We start from the raw sequence: 27,694 nt of genomic DNA, 5'->3' as shown, positions 1-27,694 counted from the left end.
TCCTTGAATGTTTCCATTATGAATTTAACTGAAATGACAAGTTAGATATTTAGTTAGCACACATGCTCTCTTTTATCCCATGAGAGGACTCATTTGTTCAAAATGGGACTTTTCTGCTATATAAAATACAGCAGAATCTTCAATCAATTAAACTTATTTTTCCATTTTATGAGGTAGACTTTTATGAAATGTCATAATTTTTATTTCTTTATAACAAGGGATTTTCACTTTCATTCATTAAACTACACAAGTATCTGTTTCAATTAAATAGTTTTTTCAATTAAATCAATAAAATTGTTGAATAAAATTCATTTAACATAATATGAGAATTAAATTTTTTATTTCAGTAGAACAGTATGCTTAGAACTTTTTAGAATTTATACCTCTTCTAAAACAATTTCATTTTAAGAAATCTTTTTGCTTTTGAAATAATAATTTGTGTAAATACATTTAAACTGTTGTACAATGCTGGCCTTTTTTTCGAAGTTTCCATGGACTTTTTACATAACCATTCTTTGAAATTCTGAAGTTTTGTTTTGTTGAGATATCAAATCATTTTTATTGCTTGCTTAATCCTTTTTTTTTTGGGGGGGGGGGGGAATGAAGTTTAGTACAGGCAAAGTATTATTTAGGGAGCATGTTTTACCAAAACTGGAGGGTTAATGTAACAGAAACTGTTGTTCAAAACAAAGTTTACTTTCTTATTTTTACTCTATCCTAGTGTGATTTAGAAAAAAGTACCTTAATTTCATAGGAGAAAATGAGGTAGTTAATAAAAAAGACTCCTCATTGTGTGAAATGAACAAATTTGGTCCTCTTTCTTTTTCTTCGGTTCCCAGCAAGTCACAAGAAGGTCTCTACTCTTTCATTCCTTGGGGAGGCACTTCAGCTTTCCACAGTGACCTAAGTTTGAAAAACTTCTCTTAATGTTACTCATTTATTTTTTTTTACCTTGCTTTATAATGAAAATAATCATGTTCTACTCTCTTAGCAAATTTCAATTATACAATACAGTTTTACCAATTATAGCCATCATGATATACATTACATCCTCAGATCTTAGTCATAAATGAAATTTTGTGACCCTATTTCTACCACTTCAGCCCCTGGCAATAGCCATTTCACCTCTCCCTATAGTTTCTGAACATTTTTAAAAAAGATTCTATATGTAAGTGATCCCACGCAGTTAATTGTCATTTTCTGTCTGGCTTAAATCACTTAGCATAATGTCCTCCAAGTTCATCCATGTTGTCGCAAAAGAGAGGATTTACTTCCCTTTTAAGACTGATAATTTTCTATTATCTATCTATCTACCTATCATCTATGCATCCATCACATATTTTTCTTATCCATTCTTTTGTTGGCAGCCACTTAGATTGTTTCCATACCTTGACTTTGTGGAAGACACTTCAGTGAACATAGGAGTAGAAAGATATCTCTTAGAGATAATGAGTTTGTTTCCTTTGGTGGTGTATATTAACAAGTAGAATTGCTGAATTATATAGTAATTCTATTTTTAACTTCTTCAGTAACCCATAATGTTGGCCATGCAGCTATATAACTTTATATTTTCACCAACATTTTGAAGAGTTGCCTTTTCTTTATATCCTCACTAGCTTTTATTTCTTGTCTGTATGATAATGGACATATTAACAGGTGTGAGATGATAGCTCTTTGTAGTGTTGATTTACATTTTTCTAGTGATTAGTGATGTCGACTATTTGTAGGTCTTCTTTGGAAAAAAGTCTGTTTGGATCTTTTACCCAATTTTTAATTAGGTTACTTTTTTTTTCTCTTTCTTTTTTTAAAAATTGAATTCTATGAGTTCCTTGTATATTTTGGATATTAACCCTTTATCAGAGTGCAAATATTGGTTTGTGAATATTTTTTCCATAGGTTGCCTATCATTTTGTTAAAAGTTTCCTTTTCTGTACAGAAGTATTTTAATTAGATGTGGTACCACTTTTGCTTTTGTTGACTTTATTTTGATGTCATATCCAAAAAAATCATCGCCAAGATCAATGCCACAGAGCTTACCCTTCATGTTTTCTTTGAGGAGTTATATGTTTCAGGTGCTACAGTAAAGACTTTAAATCATATTGAGTTAATTTTCCTGTAAAGTGTAAGATAGGCATCTAGTTTCATTCTTTGCATGTGGATATCTAATTTTCCCAAAACTATTTATTACACTGACTGTCCTTTCCTCATTGTATATTCTTTGCTCTGTTGTTGACAATTAAATGAACATATTTGCATGTATTTGTTTCCAGGCTCTATATTCTTTTCCACTGATCTATGTGGCAGTTTTGTATCAATATCATGCTGTTTCGATAACATTTTTTAATTTTTATAGTCTTTTTATTAAGTTTATTGGGGTGACATTATTTAATAAGATTATATAGGTTTCAAGTGTATATTTCTTTTTTTAAATATTTTTATTTTTTCAATTTATTTTATTTATTTATCTTTAGAGGGGAAGGGAAGGAGAGAGGGAGAGAAACATCAATGTATGGTTGCCTTTTGTGCCTCTCCTGCTGGGAACTGGCCTGCAGGGAACTGGTCTGCAACCCAGGCATGTGCCCTGACTGGGAATTGAACTGCGATTGTCTGGTTCTCAGGCCCACGCTCAATCCACTGAGCTACACCAGCCAGGGCTTTCAAGTGTATATTTCTAAAATACATGATCTGTATATTGCATTGACTGCTTACCATCAAAAGTCAGATCATCTTCTGTCACCATATATTTGGCCCCCTTTACCCTTCAGTACACCCGGACTCTCTTTCCTTCTGGTAACCTTCAATCTATTGTCTGTGTCTATATGTTTCAGATTTATATCCCACATATGTGTGAAATCATATGGTCTTCAGCTTTTTCTGACTTATTTCACTTAGTAAAACATTCTGAATTTCATCCATGTTGTTGCAAATGACAGTATTTGATCTTTTCTTATGGCTGAGTTGAGTAGTATTCCATCCCATATATGTACCCCATCTTTATCCCATCATCTATCAAAGGACACTGTGGTTGTTTCCATTCTTTGGGTACTGTGAATAATGCTGCAATGAACATAGGGATGCATATGTCTTTAAAATATCCAAAGTATTCTTGGGAAAGAAGTACAAAGCAGGATCATCACACAGTATTTCAATTGTCACAGCTTGTAACTAAATACATTGAGTTGTTTACTTTCTACTCTTAATTTATAATTGTGTATGAATATAGATTTAGTGAACCTATGCCATATGTAAAACTGTATCATGCATTTCTTCTATGACAGGTTTTTATTTAAATATGTTTTTTTAGATACATCTTGTCCTCCAGCTATTCATGGCTAGGAAGATTTGCATGGGATTCGGGCAAATGGAAAAAAATTTTGTGAAGCCTTTGGAATGTCTGACATGCCTTTATTCCAGGGTGGGGACATCCACATGCCCCGCACCATGGGAGGTCCTAACTCCTTTGTATAGTAAGGGCACACAAAGCTGGCAATGCCAATACTGATCTTCTAGTTATATAACAGAGCTTCATTCTAATCTTGTGGGCCCTTACTGAGGACCACATAAACACTGCCAGGCTACAGTCGCCTACACATCTGGAGATGAAGATGGACTGACTTTATTTTCCCTACAATCACATCTTCCAGTATACTGTCAAGATCATTTGACTTAGATACTACAAACATCTAATACAAAGCCACAATTTTCTTTGTAAAATAAAACATGATCAAACCAAAATAGAAACATTGTGAAACAGAAGTTAAATCATCGCTGTTAGGTAACAGACTTGTCTTCAAATCCTTCTTTGGGTACATGAAAGAAGGATAATTATGGTTTATTAAAAAATGGGTCAAAACAGCCAAATTAAAAATATTGTTAATGTGTGCTAGACTTCTATGAAATTAATGTTTTTTAAAAATTATTTATCAATTGATTTTTATTTTTATAAGAATCAACCCATTCCATTTGAAGGCTTTAGTCTTCAAATGAAAATAGTACAGGCTTATCCCACTGAGTATTCTAGAAACCCATCTGTATCAGACTATAGCTGGCATTGTTGTGAGAGGCTGTGTTGGGCTTCAGTGAATTTTTTTGAAGACACTTTCAATGCATTTGCCCATTTCATGATGGGTGATTTTGTAAATGCATCTGCTCACACCATGCGGAGTGTTCAGTAATTTTTGACCAAAGACAGCATGACCCCTGTGCCCCACACTCTCTATTCACCCAGTTTGCCCCAAAGAGTTTTTTTTTTTTCAGTTTGTTCCCCTGGATGTAAAAAGTACTCAGAAGAAAACAGTTTGCCAATGAGGAAAAGATGAAACACAACACAGCACAGCACTAAAAGGCATCGAAGTCAATGAGTTCAAAAAATGTTTTGAGTAATAGAAAAAAATGTCAGTAGATGTATTGTGTCACATGGAGAATAGTGCTTCCAAGGTGACTGAAGTTGAAACATGTAAAAATAAACACAAAATTTTTATAAATAAATGCCAGCTTTTTTGAGCCTGTCTTCACATTATGTGTGTGTATATATATTATGACAGAATAATATATATATATGACAGAATGAAGAAATTGGCTTATGTGTTTCTGAGGACTGACAAGTTCAAAATTCGGGGGCAGACTGGAAGACTATAGATTCAGGGAAGAGTTTATGTAGCTCAATCCATGAGAATTCCTTCTTTCTCAGTGGCTAATTTGCTAAGCTCTGGTTTTCAAATGCAAAGAAAGAATGAATGCTATTTTGGTGAAGTAATTATATTCATATAATACTTTATCTTTGGGACTTCGTGGAATACTTCTGCTAGGAGAAAGGACATTTGTTTCAGAGTGTTTATAGTTAAAATATCTGTGGAGAAAATATTTGCAACAGTAAAAAAAAAACAAAAAAAAGCAATGTTTTCTGGTGGATTTATTACTAAGCATTTAGCATTTTCTCTTGCTTATTTTTATTGTTGTTGTTCAAGTATAATTGTCTGTATTTTCTCACCACCCCTCCCACCCATCCAAGCCATCCCCACCCTCAATCCTACCCCACTTTGGCTTTGTCCATATATCCTTCATACATGTTCCTTAACAACTCTTCCCCCTTTCCCTCCCTCATTATCCCCTCCCACTTTCCCTCAGGTTACTGTCAGTTTGTTCTTAATTTCAATATCTCTGGTTATATTTTATTTCCTTATTTGTTTTGTTGATTAAGCTACACTTATAGGTGAGATCATATGGTACTTGTCCTTCACTACCTGGCTTATTTCGCTTAGCATAATGCTCTCCAGATTGATCCATGCTGTTGCGAAGGGTAGGAGCTCCTTCTTTCTTTCTGCTGGGTAGTATTCCATTGTGTAAAGGTACCACCGCTTTTTGATCCACTCATTTACTGATGGACACTTAGGTTGCTTCCAATACTTGGTTATTGTAAATTATGCTGCTATGAACATTGGGGTGTATAGGTTCTTTTGGACTAGTGTTTCAGGGTTCTGAGGATATAATCCCAGCAGTGGAGTGGCTGGGTAAGAAGGCAGTTCCCTTTTTAGTTTTCTGAGCAAATTCCATACTGTTTTCCACAATGGCTTCACCAGTCTGCATTCCCACCAAAAGTGCACTAGGATTCCCTTTTCTCTAAAACCTTGCCAGCACTTGTTGGTTGTTTCATTTATGATGGCCATTCTGACTGGTATGAAGTGGTATCTCATTGTGGTTTTAATTTGCATCTCTTTAGTAGCTAATGATACTGAGTATCCTTTCACATGTCTCTGGACCCTCTGTATGTCCTTCTTGAAGTGTCTGTTCAGGTCATTTTCTCATTTTTTAATTGGGTTGTTTGTCTTCCTGAAATGGACTTGTGTGTGTTCTTTATGTATTTTGGAGATCAAACCCTTGTCTGGGGTATCATTGGCAAATATGTTTTTCAATATGGTTGGTTCCTGTTTCATTTTGCTGATGTTTTCTTTAGCCACGAGGAAGCTTTTTATTTTGTTGAAGTCCCATTTTTTAATTATTTTCTTTATGTCCCTGTTCTAGGGGACATATCAGTGAAAATATTGTAGCATGGAGTATCTGAGATTGCCCTGCTTATGTTCTCCCCTAGGATATTTAAGTCTTTTATCCATCTTTAGTTTATTTTTGTGTATAGTAGAAGTTTGTGGTTGAGTTTCAGTATTTGTCATGTAGCTGTCCAGATAACCCAACACTATTTATTGAGGATACTATTTTTACTCCATTTTATGCTTCAGTCCCCTTTGATGAATATTAATTGAACATAGAGACTTACTCTTAATCCAGGAAAACCATCAGTCAAATTTCACATTTGTAGCATGTATTTTCCAGGGTACACTGGAACATGCACTGAAACCAGATTTGATTTACACAGTTTTCCTATCAGTACTAGAATATACATTGGGCCTAATATGGTATGAAAAACAGTAAACATGTTTATTTGTTTTAAGAACAAAATCAGAAATTAAATTATAAGCAATTGAATGCTTCATTATTCAACCCAGCACTCTTGCTTTGAGTAGCCACAATTTTACATTATTGTGTAAATTAGAAGTCTGCTGACCATTATCTTTTTTGTATTTGAAGTTTTACATTATTTTGTGTAACATTTCTGTATATTTAGAGTATATAATATATGATTAATTTTCTCCAAATGCTTTTTTTCTATCCCATTTTTCCAGGTTAAATAAAATGAACCTTTTTTCTGATGCTTTCCAAGTAAAACCCGCTACCCCAAATGATTCTAAAATGTGCTTTGTACAAATGGAATAGTTAAGTGAAAACATGGGACTCTACTTTAAGTATACAGTAGATATTTTAAGAGCTTTCAAATACTCAATTACTGCGTTGTTAACTGTGAATTGTGGGCAGAGAGAAAAGAAATGCGAACAAACATCTAGTCTGATAAAAGCTATTTCTATTCATTAAGAAATCCTCTAAAATGTTTTTCCCCAAGACCAGTGCACTCCAGAAATACCACTAACAAACTCTATATCCCTCATCATTTATTTTCATGAACTTAATTGACCATTTTAGGAAAGAAATGGCCTTTATGATAACAACAAGATGAAAGTGGGTAATTGACAGAAATGCTTGAGTACAGCTAGCTAAAACCACTTTACCCTAATGGAGACCTGAATGAAAGGCATGAAAATTTCAGCCAATTGCAGAGAAAGTCACAAGATTTTGTTCATTCTTTTTTCTTGAAACTCACAAGAAAACAGTGTTTGATGATGCAGCAGCTCTAAAAAGGTGTGAAGAAAAGAGAAAATATCACATCAAAAATTGTTATGTAGAGCTACTGATTATCATGCACCTGCATGATGTACTATGGAAAACTATTATTTTAAAAGCTTTCCTTCAGTATTATTAAGCTTTCAGCACAAGATGATTTCATGTGAATAAGAACAAGAGGATCCATTAGTGTTTTCAGAATTTGGTAACAACTACATCATGAAACAAATGTTTAATAATACAAATTAAATAACTATGAAAGTTTTAAAAACAAATGGTTTCATAAATTATCAAAGATTTTTATATTTACTGGCCTAAAATAATCGACAAGATAATTTAAATTAAATTTCAAAACAATTTATGTATATTAATTTTAACACACCAAAATTTCTATTTATTATTTTACATTATTTCATTTACCTGTATTCATATATTTATATCTGAACAAATTATGGCTCATTTATTTCCTCACTGAGGGTAATAAAAAAATTAATATTTAGCCACCACTGATAGTCTTAGTTTTCTGTCTGGTCAAGGACCTTATCATTTATTATTCGCATAAACTGAGACTACCCAAATCCTTAAAGTCTTGTTACAAAATCAGTCACAGGTATGCATTGATTTATACTGATGTTAATTTTAAATAAAAACTCTTAATAAATCACAATAATTTTAATGATTGATTAGTTTGTACCTTTAATTTTATTTTATAAAAAATGTAAAAGAGGTTATGTTCCTTTAACACCCCAAAATGATTTTTAAATGTACTTGTTTTTGATGAAAATTCTAGAAAAATTAGTAATAATAGGGAAATAAATATTAAGTGATGTTGACTTACTGCAACTTTAGAACTGTAGCTAATACAATTTTTTGTTTGTTTGTTTGTTTGTTTTGTAATTAAAAGTTTTTCTCTACATCCCAAGGATATAATCCATATCTCAAGAAGTACAAAAAACACAGAATTTTTATAATCATTATCTATGAACTATTTTTTTTACTTCGGCAAATGAGTCTTAAGAGTCTACATTCAATAAAACTTATTCTTTAAAACAAGTCACTGGCAAGAAACAGATTTTCTGTTTTCTTGGCCTTTATCATTTATTTTTAAATTATAAAATCCAGCTGATTCCCCACCCCACATATTCTTTTAAGATAAGTTTACAGCACTTTATACTGCTTATCATATAGTTCTCAATAGTTTGTCCTCCTCTGCAGTTGGAAATCATTTTATCATTATAAAATTTTAATAACTTTTCCTTTATTGTATTTCTACTAGGTACAGTAGATACAAGCTATGCTTCTAGTTCCTCCTTGATATGACTAATGCATAGCTAGTATCTTTTAGTCCAGAAAATCTGTTCTTCTCTCATTTTATTGGTGAGTTTACTGACTCTGTTTCAACTATTTCCCTCAAGTGAATTATTCTCCCTTTTTATCACCAGGCATCCTGAGTTCCATTTCAATTGCTGACTGAATAAAACCCACAAATACATATTTTTATTTCTACAAGTAGTGTAAAATAATCCCCATATTTTCTCTTTCCAAACAAATCAGTGATTCTATTAATCATCCATGGAATATGATTTATCTTTGATTGTTGAGCCCCACAATGTTTAATCATTTAAATAAATTCCATCAGCGAGATACCATAGCTCACTTTTCAAATATTAGTCTTGTTTGACAAATATTAATTTCACCTTATACCAACTACTTCTCCTTCCATGTTTTATCCAGAGAGTAAACTGAGCTTAAAATGACATAAACTTTATTTTAAAGTCTTATACATAATTTCCCATACATTTTTGCTAATAAATATGAAATTTGATCAGAGAAGTATTAAGATGCCTTAAATACATGGATCTAACTATTATAAAATCAATAAGACTATGGAGCAGTAAAGTTATGAGGTGAAAAATATGGACTAGGCAGATGACAATATAAGGAAGAAGAAATAAATTTCTTGAATATTAAGAAAACAAAATTAGAATTATTAACTGAATTTATTGTAGTGCTTCAAAGAAAGTTAATATCTGTAATTTTCTTTTAATTTTACTACCATGACCTGATCTTTTTAAGTATTCAACTTTGTATCTGATTTCTCATTTATACACTGTCCCCATCAGCTGCTGAAATAATTTTAAAACTTGATGAGATATGTAAAAATCCTTGTGGAAAATTCCACAGGAAGAAATTCTTACTGAGTATTCACTAAAAGCATTATATAGAGAGATTGTCCAATTATGTAACTCATAGGGTGAGGAAAGAGGAAACGTTTTTTCTGTAAAGTAAAACTTATACTGAAGCATCTTGGAAATCTTGAGCTCTGTAAGTTAATAGTAAATGCATTCTTTAACTTCTTTATAAATGTCTCAAGCAATACTTTGTTGGAGAGTATTATTGTCCTCAGTAATGCTTTTCTCAGAGTCGGAGGTGTACTTCAAATATGCCAATCCTTCTATAATAATGTTATAATCTCTCACGATGAATGCTGTTATTCAAGGCTTTAACTTTACCTTTTCAGTCAATGTGTAAATTAGTGCTTTCTTATATTATTTCATGTTCTTAGAGAGTATAGCTAATTTTAGAACTCTGTGATTTAAGTACATACTCATGTTCAAAAGCTTCAGCTAAAAAAATTCTAATAAAACGTAGTCCATATTTAAATTGAAGTTTTTCTGGTTCATCAGCCATTTCCAGGAAGTAAGTTCTGACCTTTGTAACAACATGGATGGAACTGGAAAGCATTATGCTGAGTGAAATAAGCCGGGCGGTGAAAGACAAATACGTTGTGATCTCACCTTTAACAGGAAGCTAAACAACAAAACAAACAAGCAAGCAAAATATAACCAAAGGCATTGAAATAGAGAACAGGCTGACAGTGACCAGAGGGGAGAGGGGAGGGAATTTCAGGTGGAAAGGTGAAGGGTTTGCAGGAACAAGTATAAAGGACACATGGACAAAAACTGAAGGAGGTGGAAATGGGAGAGAGGTGGGGAGCACTGGGGGGGTGGGCTGGGATGGGAATAAAAGACAGAAAACTGTACTTAAAAAACAATTTTATTAATTAATTTAAAAAAGAAATTCTTGAAAGCTTCTAAGTTTATAAACTATTCTGGCAATGTTGGGATCATTGTAGTAGTTAGTGAGGGATGCCATAACAAAATACCACATACTTGGAGGCTTAAACAACTGAAAGTTAACTGTTGTTGTTGTTGCTGCTGCTGTTGTTTTTGTTTTTGTTGTTCACAGTTCTGGTAGCTAGAAGTCCAAGATAAAGATTTCTGTAGATTTGGTTTCTTCTGAGGTTTTTCTCCATAAATGCTAATGGCTGCCACCTTGTAGTGTCCTTACATGGTCTCTTCTCTATGCATGTGCCTATCTGGCATATCTTTGGATATGCCCTCTCCTTGGAAGGACATCAGTCAGACTGAATTTGAGTACACCTTAATAGCTTCATTTATAATTTAATCATTTCTTTGAGGGCCCTTTCTTTGAAACAGTCAGCTTCTGAGGTACTGGGGAGTCAGGACTTCAAATGAATTGTGGGGGACACAATTTAACCTATAATACACCACACTCTGCCCCCACGAATGCTTGTCTTTCTCACATGCAATTCATTTATCCCCATCTGATCAAACTAGGAGTTTTATCCTATTCCAGGATCATCTCTAAATCCCAAATCTCATCTAAATTAAAGTGTGGTTGAGACTGGAGTTATGATACATCCTGAAGCAAAATTATTTTCTAATTTTGAACCTGTGAAATCAGACAAGTTATCTGTTTCAAAAATACAGAGGTAGCATAGGCAAAAGTAGACATTTCCTTCCAAAATGAAAAATTAAAAATGAAAAATGGCCATAGGAATCAAACAAATCCAAAACCTAGCAAAGTGAATTCCGTAAAATTTTAAGGATGGAGAATAATCCTCCTTTTCTCAATGACCATCTTTTGAGCTACCAAATTGACACCCCTACTTATGAGTCCACTGGAGCAGCAGTTGGCCTACCACAACAAAGGGGTGGCCCTACCTTCTAGACCTGAAGAGGAGATAGTCTTGCTCCTTGGACATGTGCCCTCTGGTCTCGTGGTGACAGTGGCAAGTCTGTTGATATCACAGCCATTCTACAATATTCTTGTATAACTCTACTGTCACATCCTGTAGAATCCCCAAAGTCCACAGCCTTTCTTCGTTGTCTCATCTCTGTTCTCTTAACTCAAAACTGGAAGTGTTTCTACTGGTGCTGATGTAATACCATCTCTCTTCTTGGCTTTGAAGTTGTCTGTGTAAGTTTGTGATTCATATCTGCAAATGCTTTATCAAATGATTGTGCAGGCACACCCTTAGTGTTTTTTCCAAAACATGCTTCCCCATTTTTTTTCCAAAGTGGGTAGGGTGAAAATTTTCTAAATCTTTAAGTTCTGGTTCCCTTTTCCTTAACAATGCCTTCTTCACTTTGTAACTCCCTCTCACATTTTACCATAAACAGTAAGGAGAAAGCAGTCTGAACCTTCGACAAACTGTAAATTCTTCTCAGTTAAATATCCAGTTTGTCTCTTGCAAATTGTACCTTCCACAAAACACTAGAACACAATGCAGTTTTTGACACTTTATTAAGATTGCCTTTCATCCAATGTTCAATAACATATTCTTCATTTCTATGTGAAGTGTCACCAGAAGTACCTTTAACATCCACATATCTACTAACATTTTTTTCAAGATACCTAGGCTTTTTATAACATGTACCTCAACATTCTTCCAGCCTCTACCCATTACATATATATTTTTATTTGTTACAGTAGCACCTCACTTTCCTGTACCAAAATCTGTATTTGAGTTTTCCAGAGAAATAGAACCAACAGTACATGTATGTATGTATATGGGGAGATTTATTTTAAAAATTAGCTCATGAGATTGTGTACCTTTAGTAAATTCAACATCTGAAATACAGGCTCTCAAGATGAATACTCGGGGAAGACTTGCAGTTTAAGTCCCAAGGCAGTCTGTTGGCAGAGTTCCTTATTTTTCAGGTCTGAGTTTTTTTAAGGCCTTTAATTCATTGGATGAGGCCACCCACATCATAGATGATAACCTGCTTTACCAGTTTAAATATTGATCTCATCCAAAAAACACTTTAACAGAAATACTTATAATTATGCTTGACTGGGTATTTGGGTGTTAGGCTCAGTCATGTTGACATATAATATTAGCCACCACAGTTTTAGCTTGTAATACCTATTTGATGGTATCTAGAATTTAATTGACATTCGGTTTTAGAAAATTATTGAATTGATGTCTTTGACATTCCTTAATTCTTACAAATCTGCACATGGGACTATTTAGAATTAGCTTCCAGTACATGTGCTGAGCCATAAACCTTACATTGCAGAATCCATCTGAACTTGTCCCAACTTGATTAGTTAATAGTTTCTGCTTTCATTTCATTTTATTCCAGCCTATACTATATCAAACCTTGCATGGAGAAATCATTAAGTACTTTTTATCAGTTGCAATTTTTATGATTAGCCTGGATTTTTATTTAGCTAATTTGGCTACAGTCCATTTGGATAATAAAGTGAACTAGCCACAAAAATCTGACCAATTCTGCTTTCTTCTCTTTTTATTAAATATTATATTAATATTTTACATCTACAGAGAAACCAATATATTTAGGTTTTGCTTTTTCATTTCAGTCAATTATTTACTAAATTGTAGTATCTAAAAACACATACAAATAATAGAAAAGATCTCATTTGTATGCAGATGATACTTTGCAACATTTATTGATTAATGCAGTAAAAAAAGCATGTGTAATATTTAATTTTGTAAGACACCAATGAAAAACCTATTTAAATAGGAGAAGCCTAACAAAGAGCTGTAAAACTTAGCTTGGACTGTATAGATAACATTATCAGACATAATTTGGATTCACATATAATTCTTTCTTAAAAGGAAATAGGCAACAGGACAATGTATTTATTATTTCAAATTGCTGAAGTGTAACGCCAACAAGATGTGCATGTGTGTACTGCATATAAATGGCATGTCTGTACTTTACATTTTTTATAATTTTATACTGTCAGATGAAGCTGGTGTACTTCCAGATAAAACCTGTTGTAATACATGAGTAAATGTAATCAAATCATTCCAGGTATAAATGATGCCAATCTCATCTAAACCTTTCTTCCTTTTTTCCCCCTAAAAGTGCTCAATTTTGCTTGACTGTGAAAATCATACATAAATGGAGGACTATTTCAGGATTTCAAGTGTTATGTTTGCAAATAGACAGTGATGTCTGACGTGATGCAAAATTTTTCATGATGTACTCGCATTTATATACAGTTCAACTAATCTGTTGAATTATGTTTTGAATACATGGTTTTCAGTTCCCTTAGATCTTTTGTGAACAGATATTAACAAAAGAAAGCAAGCTAAAAGCTTGAGAAATTATATTTGGCATGTTTTCTCTGAGTTGCTACGTTTATAATAGCCCACATCATATACAGTAAACATTGAAACATGCAAAAATATTTCCATGTAAGCCTTAATAGAAGAGACACAACATTTATTTTCCCACTATACAAATTAAATGTCCTCATAGAGTATTACAGAAAGCAAGTTGTTCTTAGGGGAGAATATTTGAAATAAAATTCATGCTCATTGAAATGCCACTTATTTCAATAACTGTATTATTTTCATGGAAGTATTGTGGAGGGGATTATGAATGTGGAGTGACTTTGATAAGTTTAAAAGAAAAAGGAGATATTAAGGGATCTAGAGACCAAAAATTTAAAGGAGAGATTGCTGCAGTATGTTATTTTTGTTTATCAAAATGATACAGAAGTTACATGATCCTATCTATGCTTGGCTGTCATACTGTCCACAAATATAAATATTTTAGCCATACTTTATGGGTCTTAGAGCCATGGTAGACATTTTGACAAAGAAAGAAGTAGGTTCACTGATATCTGTAAAAAGTGATGCACAATTATGATCTTCTTAATTTGCCTATTATATAAAATCATAAAATTTACATTTTTACGATAAATAAGTCATGTTTAATGAGGGGAGGAATGTGTTTATGTGTACATGTGTGTGGGTTAAGAACACAGCATTCAGTACACTGATGAGCATGTGAAAATTTATATATATATATATATATATATATGCTTTTGGATTAGCATTTGAATAGATAATTCTAAATCAATGAGATTTCTTCTTTAAACAGGAATACACAACGGAAAATCATTTAACATTTGAAAGGATTCCATTAAATAGTACATTCAGTAGTACATTACTAAAGGAAAGTACTTAGCATATTTATCTAGGTATTGTTTTATGTCCAAACTACAGCAATTTTATAAGCATGTCTAATGAGACAATGATGCTAGATTTTCCTCCAAAAATAAAAGTCTGTGCTTTGTTCCTGATTAAAGCAGTAAACAAAATTTTAGTGTAAATGGCACTGTCAACACTCTTCTTAAATTCTTATTCTACCTCAATGACATACATAAAATGAGAGGCACACTTTATTATAATTAAAAAGGCACAATGAAAAACAAAATAAATATATGATGAGCAGAAACAGAGGAAGGCAATCTGGCACTGAAACAAAGAAATGATTGGGTTTCAAGATGATAAGAAGTCACAGGCCTCCGGGAGTTTCACTCCAGGCTAGTGAAGACTAAGTTGACACAGATGGTGGATTACCACAATGCATGTCAATCAATGAAACTAGGATATAGAGAATACCTAGAGGGAAAAAAAAACAGGAAAGCTAACAAAGGTGCACCCATTTACAAAGTTGAGGTGAGTGATGACAACATTACGATGGAGTGGGATGGTCACTTTTCTCTAGGCCAGAACTAGTGGGAAATCTGTAACCCAATAGAGATTTCTTTGCTCAACACACTAGGACACCTGAGATATCCACACATCTGTATATCTAAAAGTAGGGGGATTGAAATACACAGGGGAAGTAGAACTTGTCAGAACAGCAGAAACAACAGCTTCACCACTAGTCCTCCAGTATGATAATGGCTGAGTCCACAGGCCCAGTGAGTGGACAGTGTTGGCAACAGTAAACAGAGGGACTATGACTCCAGGCGCCACCCCCATGGCCTCTGTGAAGGAAAAGAAATGTAATGATGGCATGGGGTCTAATGACTCTGGCTTCCTCCCTAGGCTGTGGCAGAGCCTTTGCCACCAGAGAGTTTGGCAACAACAGTGAATGCTGCAAATGTGACTCTGTTCTCCTGGTACAGAGGTGCCAATGGCCACAGGTAACTGGTCAGCTGTGGCAGCAGAGCTTATGACACTGGCTACCTGCAACCCATCTCCTCCCCCAACCCCAGGGGTGGTATCTGAGGCTCAGACAGCCCCTGATGTAGCAGGGGCACATGCTATCCCTGTGCCTCCCATCATGATGTCCCTGACCATGGTAAAACCCACAACCATAGCAACATTAGCATCAGCAAAGCATTGGCAGATTTGGAAGCACACCAGTGATGAAGAGCACACCTGTGACACCTCTGGTAGAGGCAGTGGAAAGTGGGAAGTTCTGGCTCTCAAATATAACCAGTCAGTTCAGATTAGAGAAACATGAAAAACAAAATTGTGTTATATCACCACCTTCTAGAAAAAAATACAAAACAAAACAAACAAACAAACAAAAACAACAAAGGTCTCTGATTACCACCCTGTTGAATTTTTAAAAACTAAAGTAATAAAACTATCTAAATTAAGAAGATATTTGCTGCTTCAAATACAGGGCAGAGGAACAACTAACTCATCAAGCACCACCAATAATCTCATTAATACAGTATAACAAAAAATGACCAAAAAAAAGAAAATGACAATTCATCAGAAATCAAACAGAAAGTCATGGAAGATCATAATATAAGTGATAGTGATTTCACAATAGCTATCATTAAGAAACTCAATGACCAACAAGAAAACTCAGGAAAATAGTTTAGTGAGCTCAGGAATAAAACTAATGAATACTTTCCCAACCAGACCAAAACCCTAAAAAGAACCTAACAAAAATTCTGGAGCTGAAGAACTAAATAAATGAGATGAATAACACATTTGAAAGCAGTGGGAATAGAGCAAACCATATGAAGTGAAAATTAGCAAGCTTGAAGGTAGGAAGGAAGAAATGATTCAGGAGGAAGAGGAGAAGAAGCTGAGATTTACAAAACTGAAACAAAAGAGCTCTACCAGAAGGGGTCTGACTCCATTAGGAAGGTCAAAATAAGGATGCTACGAATCCCAGGTGGAGAAGGGAGGGAGAAGAGAACAAAGAGCCTAAATGATAAATGAGAACTCGCTAAACCTGAAGAGGGAACTGGATATTCCAGATAATAGAAGATAATAGAACACCTAATTACCTCAATGCAATAAGACTTTTTATAAGAATCATTATATTAAAACTTTCAGAAGGTAATGATAGAGAACTTTAAAGGCAGCCAGGGGTACAAAAAGACAGTAACCTACAAAGGAACACCATCAAACTCTCAGGAGATTTTTTCTGCAGAAACTATAGGACCGGACAGATTGGGATTACACAGTCAAAATATTGAAAGATAAAAACTTCCAGCAAAGAATAATCTATTCTGCAGTTATCCTTCAGATATGAAGAAATAAAGGCTTTTTGAGACAAAGAAAAAAAAGGCTAAGGGATTTCATTACCACAAAACTTGTCTTATTAGGAATGTTAGAAAAAGCTCTTCTACAAAGAAAAAAATGGCAAAGGGACACAAAAATTTTTGTAAGGTGATAAACAGACAGAATCAGACAATCATTCTATTATAGAATAGTTTGTTACACACCTAAATAGAATAAAGGTTAAAGGGAGAAAGCATTAAAAATAACTGTAGCTACTTCAATTTGGTAATGAACACAACATAAAAAGATAATTTGTGACAATCAAGTCATAAGGGGAAAAGAAGAAAAATTCAGAACTTGTATAGGCAAATGAAAGTAAGATGCTATAGAAAAAATACTGTTTTATATGTGAGACATTTTGTATGAACCTTATGATAATCACAAAACAAATACCCAGAACAGACACAGAAGACTTTTTTTAAAGAAGAAACAGAGCACAACCCTACTTTATGTTACATACAGATCATAGAAAATGTTTCTGTGTAAGCACAGAATCCTGCCCTTCATAGTCCCCTAACTATGGGAAACCACCAAACTAAAATAGTAGACAGAAACACAAGGGAAAAGAAACAATGGAGATGCTGAGCAATCAGTAAACAATAGATAAAATGGCTATAGTAAGTTCTCATGTATCAGTAATTACCCTACATGTAAATATATTGAATGAGCCAAATAAAAGTCACATGACAGCTGGATAGATTAACAAATAAGACCCAACTAACTATATGTTGCCCTTGGGAGACTCATCTCAGCTCTAAAGACAAATATAGCCTCAGAGTGAAGGAGTGGAAGATGATACTCCAACCAAATATTGTCCAAAAGAAAGCAGGCATGGTTGTATTTATATTAGGCAAGATAGACTACAATCCAAAAACGATAATAAGAGACAAAGCTGGACATTATGTTAAAGAGGACAATCTATCAAAAACGCATAACATTGATTACTATTTATATGCAACCTAATTAGGAAGACCAAATATATATTTGAGCAATAGAGCAATCATTAACAGACCTAAAAAGGGAGATTGACAGAAATACCATAATGCAGGAGACTTTAACAATGTCCAGCTTACACCAATGATCACCCAGACAGAAAGTCAACAAAGAAACAGTGGCCTTAAATGACAAAATATGAGAAAACCAAATACTACAATATGTTTAAAGAATTATACACCATGACTAAGTGTGTGGAATTTATTCTAGGGATGCAAACACCATTCACAATCTGCAAATCAATCGATGCAATATACCACATTAGCAAAATGAAGGATACCTAGAATAGGTCAATCAATTTTGAAAAAGAAGAATAAAGTTAAAAAAATAAGTCTACCCAGTTTAAAGAATTATTATATAGCTACTGTAACAAAAAAAAATGCGTAGTACTGGTTGAGTAATACAAACATAAATCAGTGGTACAGAATAGAGAACCCAGAAATAGAACCACATAAATATTGTTGAGTGATTTTTTTGACAAAAGGCAATTTAATGAAGGAAAAATATTTTCGGTAAATTATGCAGAGAAATTGGACATCCACTGGCAAAAATTAAGTCTCAACCTAAATCTTATGTTATAAAGCAATTAACTCAAAATGTCCTTTTATTTATTACATAAATATAAAACATTAGAACTATTTAATTTTTAGTAAAATACATTGCAAAAGTTCTGGGATATAGAACTTGGCAAAAAGTACTTATTTGGCACCAAAATTACAAGCCATAAAAGGAAGCATTTATAAATGGATTTCATAAACTTAAAGATTTATTTTTATAAAACTTAAAAATGAATGAAAAACCTGTCTACAGACTTGGGGAAAATGTATGCAAACTATATGTCTTATAAAAGACTAGTATCAAGAATATGTAAAGAACTCTGAAACACAATGTTAAAAAAAACACAAAGAATTCACATAGAAAGTGGGCAAAAGACATAAATAGACATGCCACTGAAGAGGACACCCAGATGTCAAATTACCACATGAAAGATTTTCAACTTGTTTAGCCACTAGTAAATACAGATGAAAACCACAATGATAAACACACCTATCAGATTAGCTAACTGAAGGGTGAGAATACCAAATACTGATGACCATGTGTGGGATTGGATCACTCATACATCACTGATAAGGACTGAAATAATACCAGCACTTGGAAGCTTGGAAGTTTCTTAAAACACTAAACATGCAGTACTTACTATACAGTAGAGAAATTGCTCTCAGAGAAAAGAAAATATATTTTCACATAAATGTCTATACATGGACATTTATATATACTTGATTCATGATAGTTAAATCTAGAAACATTCTAGATATCTTTAACAGGTGAATGCTGAAACAAGCAGTGAACACCCCTCCCATGGACTATTTCAGCAATAGACAGGAAAAATCTATTGATACATGCAATAAGCTGCACACGTTTTCAAATAATTATATTGAGCTAAATCCCAATAGATTACATACTGTATGACTTCATTTATATAACATTTTTGAAATAATAGTATGAAACTAGGAAGCAGATTAGTGGTTACTGTGGTGGCTGAGACGTGGGCGCTCAGATGAAGTAGTCATGATTATAAAGGTGCAAACTAATTGATCATTGTGGCGATAGAAATTTTCTATATCTTCACTCTGTCAATCCCTATATCTTGCTTATGATATTATACTATAGTTTTACAAGCCATTATTGGAGAAAAGTAGATAAATGTAGATGACCTATCTGTATTATTCCTTAAAATTGCATGTATATCGGTAATCATCACAACATTTAAAATAATTTTTAAAAATGAAAGGAAATCTTTTGCAACTAAAGAAATTTTCTGTGTCAGCTTGATAATTCAAACACCTCAGGGTAATTTCATTGAATTATCACATTCTTAAATTTCATATTGAGCAGATATGTTAGAACAGGGGGGTCAAACTCATTTTCACCAGGGGCCACATCAGCCTCGCAGTTGCCTTCAAAGGGCCGAATGTAACTTTAGGACTGTATAAATGTAACTACTCCTTAACTAGAGGCAAGGAGGTGATGCTGCCGCTGGGCAGAAACAAGGTGCCAGGCCAGATAAAACAAGGTGGAGGGCTGGATTTGGTCCATGAGCCTTTTGTTTGCAACCTGTGAGCTAGACCATTCAATTATTTTTAAAGGCTTTTTATCTATTAAGCTGCCTCACAAGATTCTAGATTAAATTTAACCTACTATGGAAAATATGTAATTATCATCACCATATCACATACCATTTTTATGATCTTTGCATTGTATATGGAAGTACATAAAATTGTTTTAATTGAGAAATATAATTAACTTTAGGAAATTATTTCATGATTGATATAATCACACATATGGAAAGGGGATTGGTTGTCAGCTATACTACTCATAACAAACATTCCAAATCAAAATCCAAATACATGTCTTCAATATGTTCCTGCAGAACTAGTGGCTAAAAATAACTTCATGCAACTATTGCAATATATCTGCCTTAATTTGGATATTGAAGTGAAAATGTCATTGTTTTGGCTTATTTAAGTAGAATTTAAACTCAAATACCAAGGCTCAAGTTTACCTTTTGAAGTAAAAATTAATACATTTTTAAATATCTTATAATATCATTGTAAAAAAATAAGTTGGAAACTGGAGAGAAGATAGTTTACAAAGTATAGCAAGTTGTAAGATAGTCTCTTTTATATCATTCCTGTCAACATCAGTTTATTACAATATCAGTATAGCACAAATGTTATTCCTCACTGAAATAGAATGCTGTTATTCTCCAGGCTTTTGCCAGGACTATTTTGTTTTCTTACTTTGTTCTGTTTCCCTGAATAATCATATCTATACCTTAGATTTCAGACACCTACTGTAAATTGATGACCATCAAGCCTTTATCACTGGATAAGACTATTCCTTTAATGTTTTGAATATATACACACTTTCAGCTTCACCAAAAGTGCACTATCTTTCAGTTTAGATCCTATTCCTTTTCTGATTCTTGTCTCATTTTAATAGCATCATTATCCACTGCTTTGTTTAGCTAGAAACTTAGAAGTCATTTCTGAGTTTTCTTCTTCCCATGATCTATCTTTAATCCCATCAGTTCCTCTTAACATCTACTGCCTTTAATCATTGACTTTTTAAATCCCTCCCATTTTGGTTCGGCTGCTCATCCTTTATTATTTGCAGTCTGGTAATAACCTGCTACTTTTGCTCTGTAAGCTCACTCTAAAAACCTTATTTAAGATGCCTAAATACCTCTACACTGACCAAAGAATAACATTCAACATTAGTAGAGTATATAAGGTCTTTTCTAATTTGTTTTATGTAGTAGACCACTCTGCCTAGTTTTAGGAATTGTATCTCTACCCCTTGTGGCTAAGGGCGAGAGACGACATTTGGAATGCCAGCCGCAGGAGACAAAGCCTGTCTCTGGTAGCAAATGCTGCCTCAGTACCTCTCCCTGCCCCCAGAGCCTGGTCAAAAGTCAATGATGGGTAAGACCTCTCACAGCCGGGGCCAACCTAAGCCAGACTCGATCACCTGGGAGGCCTTCATGGAAGGACTGGGGGGTGTGCAACAAAGAGCAATGGACTCTTGCCCCCCAGCTTTGTCAAAGCCTGAGTCCCCATGTTCTCTGGGAGAATTACTTCCTGGCTCTAATCCCCTTAAGCCTGAATACCTGTTGGGGAGAGGTGCAGCTCCTTGCCTTACTAGAGCGTGTTTTGGGAAAAATCTGGCACCACAAAGACTTGCTGATAAACCTGTGAAATCTGCTCTGCTAAGAGTACTTTCATTCATATGATAAGGGTCCAAGAGGAAATGAGTATGTCTCCCAAAGTTTCTGCAACTCTCTTCCTGACAGATACTGACTCAGATCTCTTTGAAATGTTATCTACTGTTTGATCCTTGTCGCCTTGTATTCCTGTGTATTACAACCCAATAAAAGGTTATGGATGAGGGTGCTCGGGGCCTTTTTCTCCTCAGAAACTGGCCACTGCTGGCCTTTGTCTCCCCTGAGAAACTGGCCACAGCCCACTCCCTCCTCACCAAACATATCCAGCATATCTCGGCCATTTATTTATTCATTCACGCGTGTCCGTGGCACTGGGGGGATTCGTGAAGTAGTTGCCCCCACAATTTTACTCTGTCTTTATCATGCATTCTCATCAGTTAACCTAATACTTATTTTGTGGTTCTGTGGTTTGAATTACTTTTTTAAAAATTTATTTAATTATTGTTCAAATACAGTTTTCTGTCTTTTACTCCCATCCCAGCCCCCCCAGTACTCCCCACCTCCCTCCCATTTCCACCCCCCTTAGTTGTTGTCCATGTGTCCTTTATACTAGTTCCTGTAAATACTTCCCCTTTTCCCCTGAAATTCCTCCCCTTTTCCCTCTGGTCACTGAATTACTTTTATTGAAGCTCTTCTTTCATACCCATGATATCAGTTATATGCTTTCATTACCTTCTTTTCTTTTATTTTTAGATGTAAGAATTCTTCTTAAATAAATGTCACTGATTATGCTGTTATACTCATCCAAATTTTCCCCCTTTGCTGCCACCCATTATCCTCCATTCCTTCCAGAAATTCCCCCACTCTTAGTTCACGTCTATGGGTCATGCACATAAGTTCTTTTGCCACTCCATTTTCTATACTATTCTTAACATCCCCCTGTATTATGTACCTACCAATTTGTATTTCTTAATCTTTGTACCTTTTCCCCCATTCTCCCCTTTTCTCCTCCCAGCTGCTAACCCTCCAAATGATCTCTATAGATAATTTTCTGTTGCTGTCCTATTTGTTTGCTTAGTCTGTTATTAGATTTGGTTGTTGATAGTTGTGTATTTGTTGCCATTTTAATGTTTATAATTTTAATCTTTTTCTTAAATAATTCCCTTTAACATTTAATAAAATAATGGCTTGGTGATGATGAACTCCTTTAGTTTTACCTTGTCTGGAAAGCACTTTATCTTTTGATTCTAAATGATAGCTTTGCTGGAGCGAGTGATCTAGGCTGTAGGTCCCTGCTTTCCATCACTTTGAATACTTCTGGCCTGTCCCTTCTTGCCTGCAGAGGTTTTTTTTTTTTGTTTTTTTTTTGAGAAATCAGCTGACAGTCTTATGGGAACTCCTTCATAGGTAACCCTCTGCTTTACTCTTGCTGCTTTTATGATTCTGTTTAACCTTTGGCTTCTTAATTACAATGTGTCTTGGTGTGGTCCTCTTTATGTCTATTTTATTTGACACTCCCCATACTTCCTAGACTTGTAAGTCTACTTCCCTTCCCAAACTAGGGAAGTTTTCTTCCACTATTTTTTCACATAAGTTTTCAATTTCTTACTTTTTTTCTTCTCCTCCCAGCACCCCTATGATCTGAATGTTGGTACATTTGAAATTTTCCCAATTGTTCTTTAGCCTGTTTTTTCATTGTCTTTTCTTCTTGCTTTTCTCACTGAATATTATTTTTCTTCCTTATGTTATAAATAATTGATTTAACTCTTGGCTTCATCCAGTCAATGGTGGGATCCCTGTATATTTTTCTTTATTTTACTTAGTACAATATTCATTTCTGCCTGGGTCTTTTTTATGCTGTTGTAGTACCAAGTGAGTTCCTTGAACATCCTAAGCATCCTAATAGCCAGTGTTTTGAACTCTGCATCTGATAGATTGTTTATCTCCATTTTGTTTATCACCAGTTCTTTTTCTGGAGTTTTGTTCTGTTCTTTCATTTTGGGCCCTATATCTTTTGTCTCCTCATTTTGGCAACCTCCCCATGTTTGTTTCTCTGTGTTAGGTAGAGCTGCTTTGACTTCCTGTCTTAGTAGTGTGGCCTACTGTAGGAAAGAACATGGGTAAGTTGGATGGGGTAGAGCCTAAGATAATTACCAGGACAGGCCAACCCATGTGATCCAGGTTGATGAAGTCTCCAGTATGGTGTTGCCACTCTGGCTCCATGTGGGGCAGGGCTCTGAAAGGGAACACTTCTGTTCCCTGGCCTCTGGAGTTTGTTCCAGGAGGAAGTCATCCTCCGGCACTTGCACTGATGCCAGACACTGCCACTTCTTCCTGTATGTCACTGCTGCCCGTCCAGCTGCTGCCCTTTGCCGAAGCCTGGACAGAGTGATTCTGTAAAGCCATAAGTCCACTGGGGTCATTTAAGAGTAGATTCTTGAGAATCTGGTAGTTTTTTCCACCATCCCACCTCCCACTGGTTTTTACAGCCAGAAGTTAAAGGGACTTAACTTTGGAACCCTTGGCTGGGTGGTCCGGGGTGGAGCTGTGATCCCTCTGCCCCAAGGTATTCCTCCTAATTTTTATCTACTACATGTGGGTGTGAAGTCATCCATTCCATGTCTCTGTATATCTATATCTCCATGCCTCTCTGCATGCCCTCTATGTCTCTGCCCCTCCTATCTATCTGGGTGAATGTGGCTTCTTTAATTTCGTAATTGTTGGACTTCAATACAGCTTGGTTTTCTATGATTCTGGGTGATATTATTATTGTTGTCATTATTTATGTACAGTTGTCTCCAACCCTCTTCCTAGATATGGATTCATTGGTTTGGTGTGTTAGTTTAGGTGCTCTGCAATGAAGAGCAGACACCAAGATGGAACAGAATAACAAATAATAAAGGGACAGAAGGGCAGGAGTGGGCAAGGGGAGTCTATTGACTGCAAGCATGTCTAACAACTATGAAAAAAGAGGGTAAGGGGAGGTGAATTGCACTGGCGAAGTCAGACTCTTTTGCTGTTGGAAGAACATTTCGAACAGGCTGATGGGGAGTCCTCCAGCCAAAGGCTCCTATTATAGTACTAATATCCCCACTAGGCGTAACAATTGGCAGGAGGAACTATGGCCTCAGCATAAACATTTGGTGGACTCCGATAGGCAGCAGCTGGGCCTGTCAGTCAGCGAGGCTCTCTGCAGCTGGCTCTCTGTGAGCCACGTTGTCCTGTCTGCCACGCTTTGGTCTGAGCAGAGTACACAGAATTATGCCTTTCAGGATAATTAATTTTGGCAATTTCATATATCTTATCCTCCAGGAAACTAAAGCTACTTATAATCATAAATCATATTTGATAATCATAACAGGGGAGTGCATCACACTTAAAGAACACAGTTGTCATTTCCCTGAAATTTTCACCACCACTTTTAACAAGGTATGATCTGTAAGTGTTTATCTAAAAAATTCTGTGTGTATTTTACGTAAGTGTAAATATGGAAATAATCTGTCTTTATAACTAAAATATAATTTGCCCTTACATTTCAGTTTAATGCCTTCAACTGAAAAATTAACCGTTGTTCATTTAAATAACCCAAAATTCCTAATTTAATTATTCAGGTCTTTCATAGATAACAGACCTTGCCAATATTTTGACATAACTAAAGCCCTTGAAATGCTCATTATAGAAATTGAAGTGGTGTACAGTGCTGAGAAATACTAGTAAATAGAGTTTACATTTTAGAGTCAGAATTGGATTGGATCTCTGGCACATCTCAAAAGTAATTTCATTGTTTATTAAGTTGGAACAAATAGCAACTTTGGATGGTTTTCAGGATCATTTGAGATAAATTTTGTAAAGAATTTAGTGAATAATTAAGCATATTGTAGTTACTCAAAAAGGTGTATGCTTGGGAGTCCAAGTATGGTCATCAGTCTTACTAAGGTATTGTTTAATTTATATATTAATATTTGTAGAAGTTATACCTCAAAATATATATTAGTCACAGCCATTTTAATTTAGTAAGAATCTTTAAACCATTGTCTTAATTGATAATTAATTACTAATCTGTTTTTTAATTGCTATTAATAGTTTATGTTATATAGATTGCCCTGAGGATTACATATGAAAGTGAATATAAAATAAAATGAATTAGCTAAGTATGTATGCATATATAAAAGGTTATCAAAAATTCTTAGCTATGGTCATACTTTTTGTCCTCTTTGTAATAATCCTCATCATCTTCTTTTGTTTCTCATCAAGTTCATGAGGGACACTTTTTACAACATATAGAAATGTTGAAATATAGAAATATCTGCAGGGGGAAAGGGGTCATTGATATTTTTTGTATGGGCAACACTGGTCCAGAGAACAAAGATGCCTATTATGAAGGTTTACAAAGACAGTAACTATTTGAAAAAGTATATTAGAAAGTGAAACAGAAGGTAACTTCTTACCAATTCTTTTTTATTCTTTTCCTTTTATTATGTGTAATGAAAAACCTGAATAAAATTATTTGACACAATTTGAAAACAAAAAAGGACTAAATGGAAGTTCAAGCTAGACTCGAATTGAGTGTTGATATGTTCTATTCATTGCTAGTTAATTCCTTTACTTCAGAAGGAGAAATAGCATTAAAAATTTATTAAATCAAAACAGTGTTGAGAGAACAAAATAACAAATTATCAATTTGAGGTGGCTTGAGAGAAATTAAAGTATTTAAAGTAATTAAATGCAAATGAATAGAACATAAAAGCCCCTGATGTGCTTTAAAGGCATACACCCTTATGTACATTTGATATAATTACTGCTAATTTTAATATATTATAGAAAGAGTTATCACTACTAGTACAGTTCATAAGTAGGAAAGTATGTAACATAAAATTGTATGCACATTTTCTTTCTACACATCTCGATCTCTTGTTTGTGATGGTGGTAGGAGGAGGAGACAGGAAAATGTCAGTATCCTGAAAGGCCCTGAGTAAACATATTCAGTATAAAATAAAAAGACCATAAACTTTTCTGTTTCCTTTTTTTTGCCTGTTGAAAAGAATTTTCTTCTTATCTGATTGCAATGAAATAGAACAATCAAAGAAGCTATGTGTATGAATGTAAGATCACAAAATTTAGTTTAAAAGATGTGTGTAATGTATGCTCAATGTGCAATTTCTTTGCTGTAATAATCTCTTAAGTGAACCCATTTTTTAAGGTTAATAATTCTTAACGATGATGCTTGTAAGATAGTTTATTCAGAAGGTAAAAATAAACTAACCAAATCGTCCCAGCCAAGTAGAAGGATCACTCAGCAGTTTTAACTTATTTCACTGTAAAACCTATATAAATGCTTTGATGCTGTTCTCTTATGTTGCATTCGAGTGATTTGCCCAGTAAAATGAAGAACCACGTTGTGCTCTTTCCATTAAATAAAACTGGGTGCTGGGTTTTCTTTCCATTTTCACTACTGGGTTCTGGATATAGCCACTATTTTTCTTGGGAGTTCATTGCTCCATTGTCAGTGCTATTGATGCCCAGACTCCATGTCATCAGAAGCTTTCCACCGAATGCATTTGGTTTATAAAGCTTCCACTCTTTCCTTTCTACATAGTTCATGATTCAAATTGTGAAATAACTTAATAGATATGCATATATATATGAAGTTAATTCAAATTCAATGCTATGATCATTTATTTATTATACTTTTAAAATTATAGTGTAGTGTTACTGAAAGGGTGGTCAATATAAAAACATATATAAGAAAAACATTTAGGCCATTTCAAAATTTACCTTTGTTATTCTCACATAAATCTATTAACCCAGCTTTTGAACCTAGGGCCTAGTAAAGTGAATTTTAACATATACCTACTATGGTTCTATTTGAAAGCCACTTCTATCACTGCTAGCTAGTAATCTTTGAACAAAATCAAGTATTTTAAACTTCTGGCTCCCATTGTTAATGTTAAGATAATCGTCTTTGAATTAGATTTTATTGTTTAGGTGGCAATTGACAAAAGAACAAACAAAGAGAATAGAAAAGTGTGTTGGGCACAGTGTGGCTCAGCACATTCTTTCTCTCCAGATCTCAAAAGATTGAA

The sequence above is a fragment of the Artibeus jamaicensis genome, unplaced genomic scaffold (assembly GCF_021234435.1).
Source record: "Artibeus jamaicensis isolate MK-2021 breed Jamaican fruit bat unplaced genomic scaffold, CSHL_Jam_final contig_402, whole genome shotgun sequence".
NCBI lineage: Eukaryota > Metazoa > Chordata > Mammalia > Chiroptera > Phyllostomidae > Artibeus > Artibeus jamaicensis.
The sequence above is the reverse complement of the archived record's forward strand: the minus strand, read 5'-3'. Positions refer to the sequence as shown.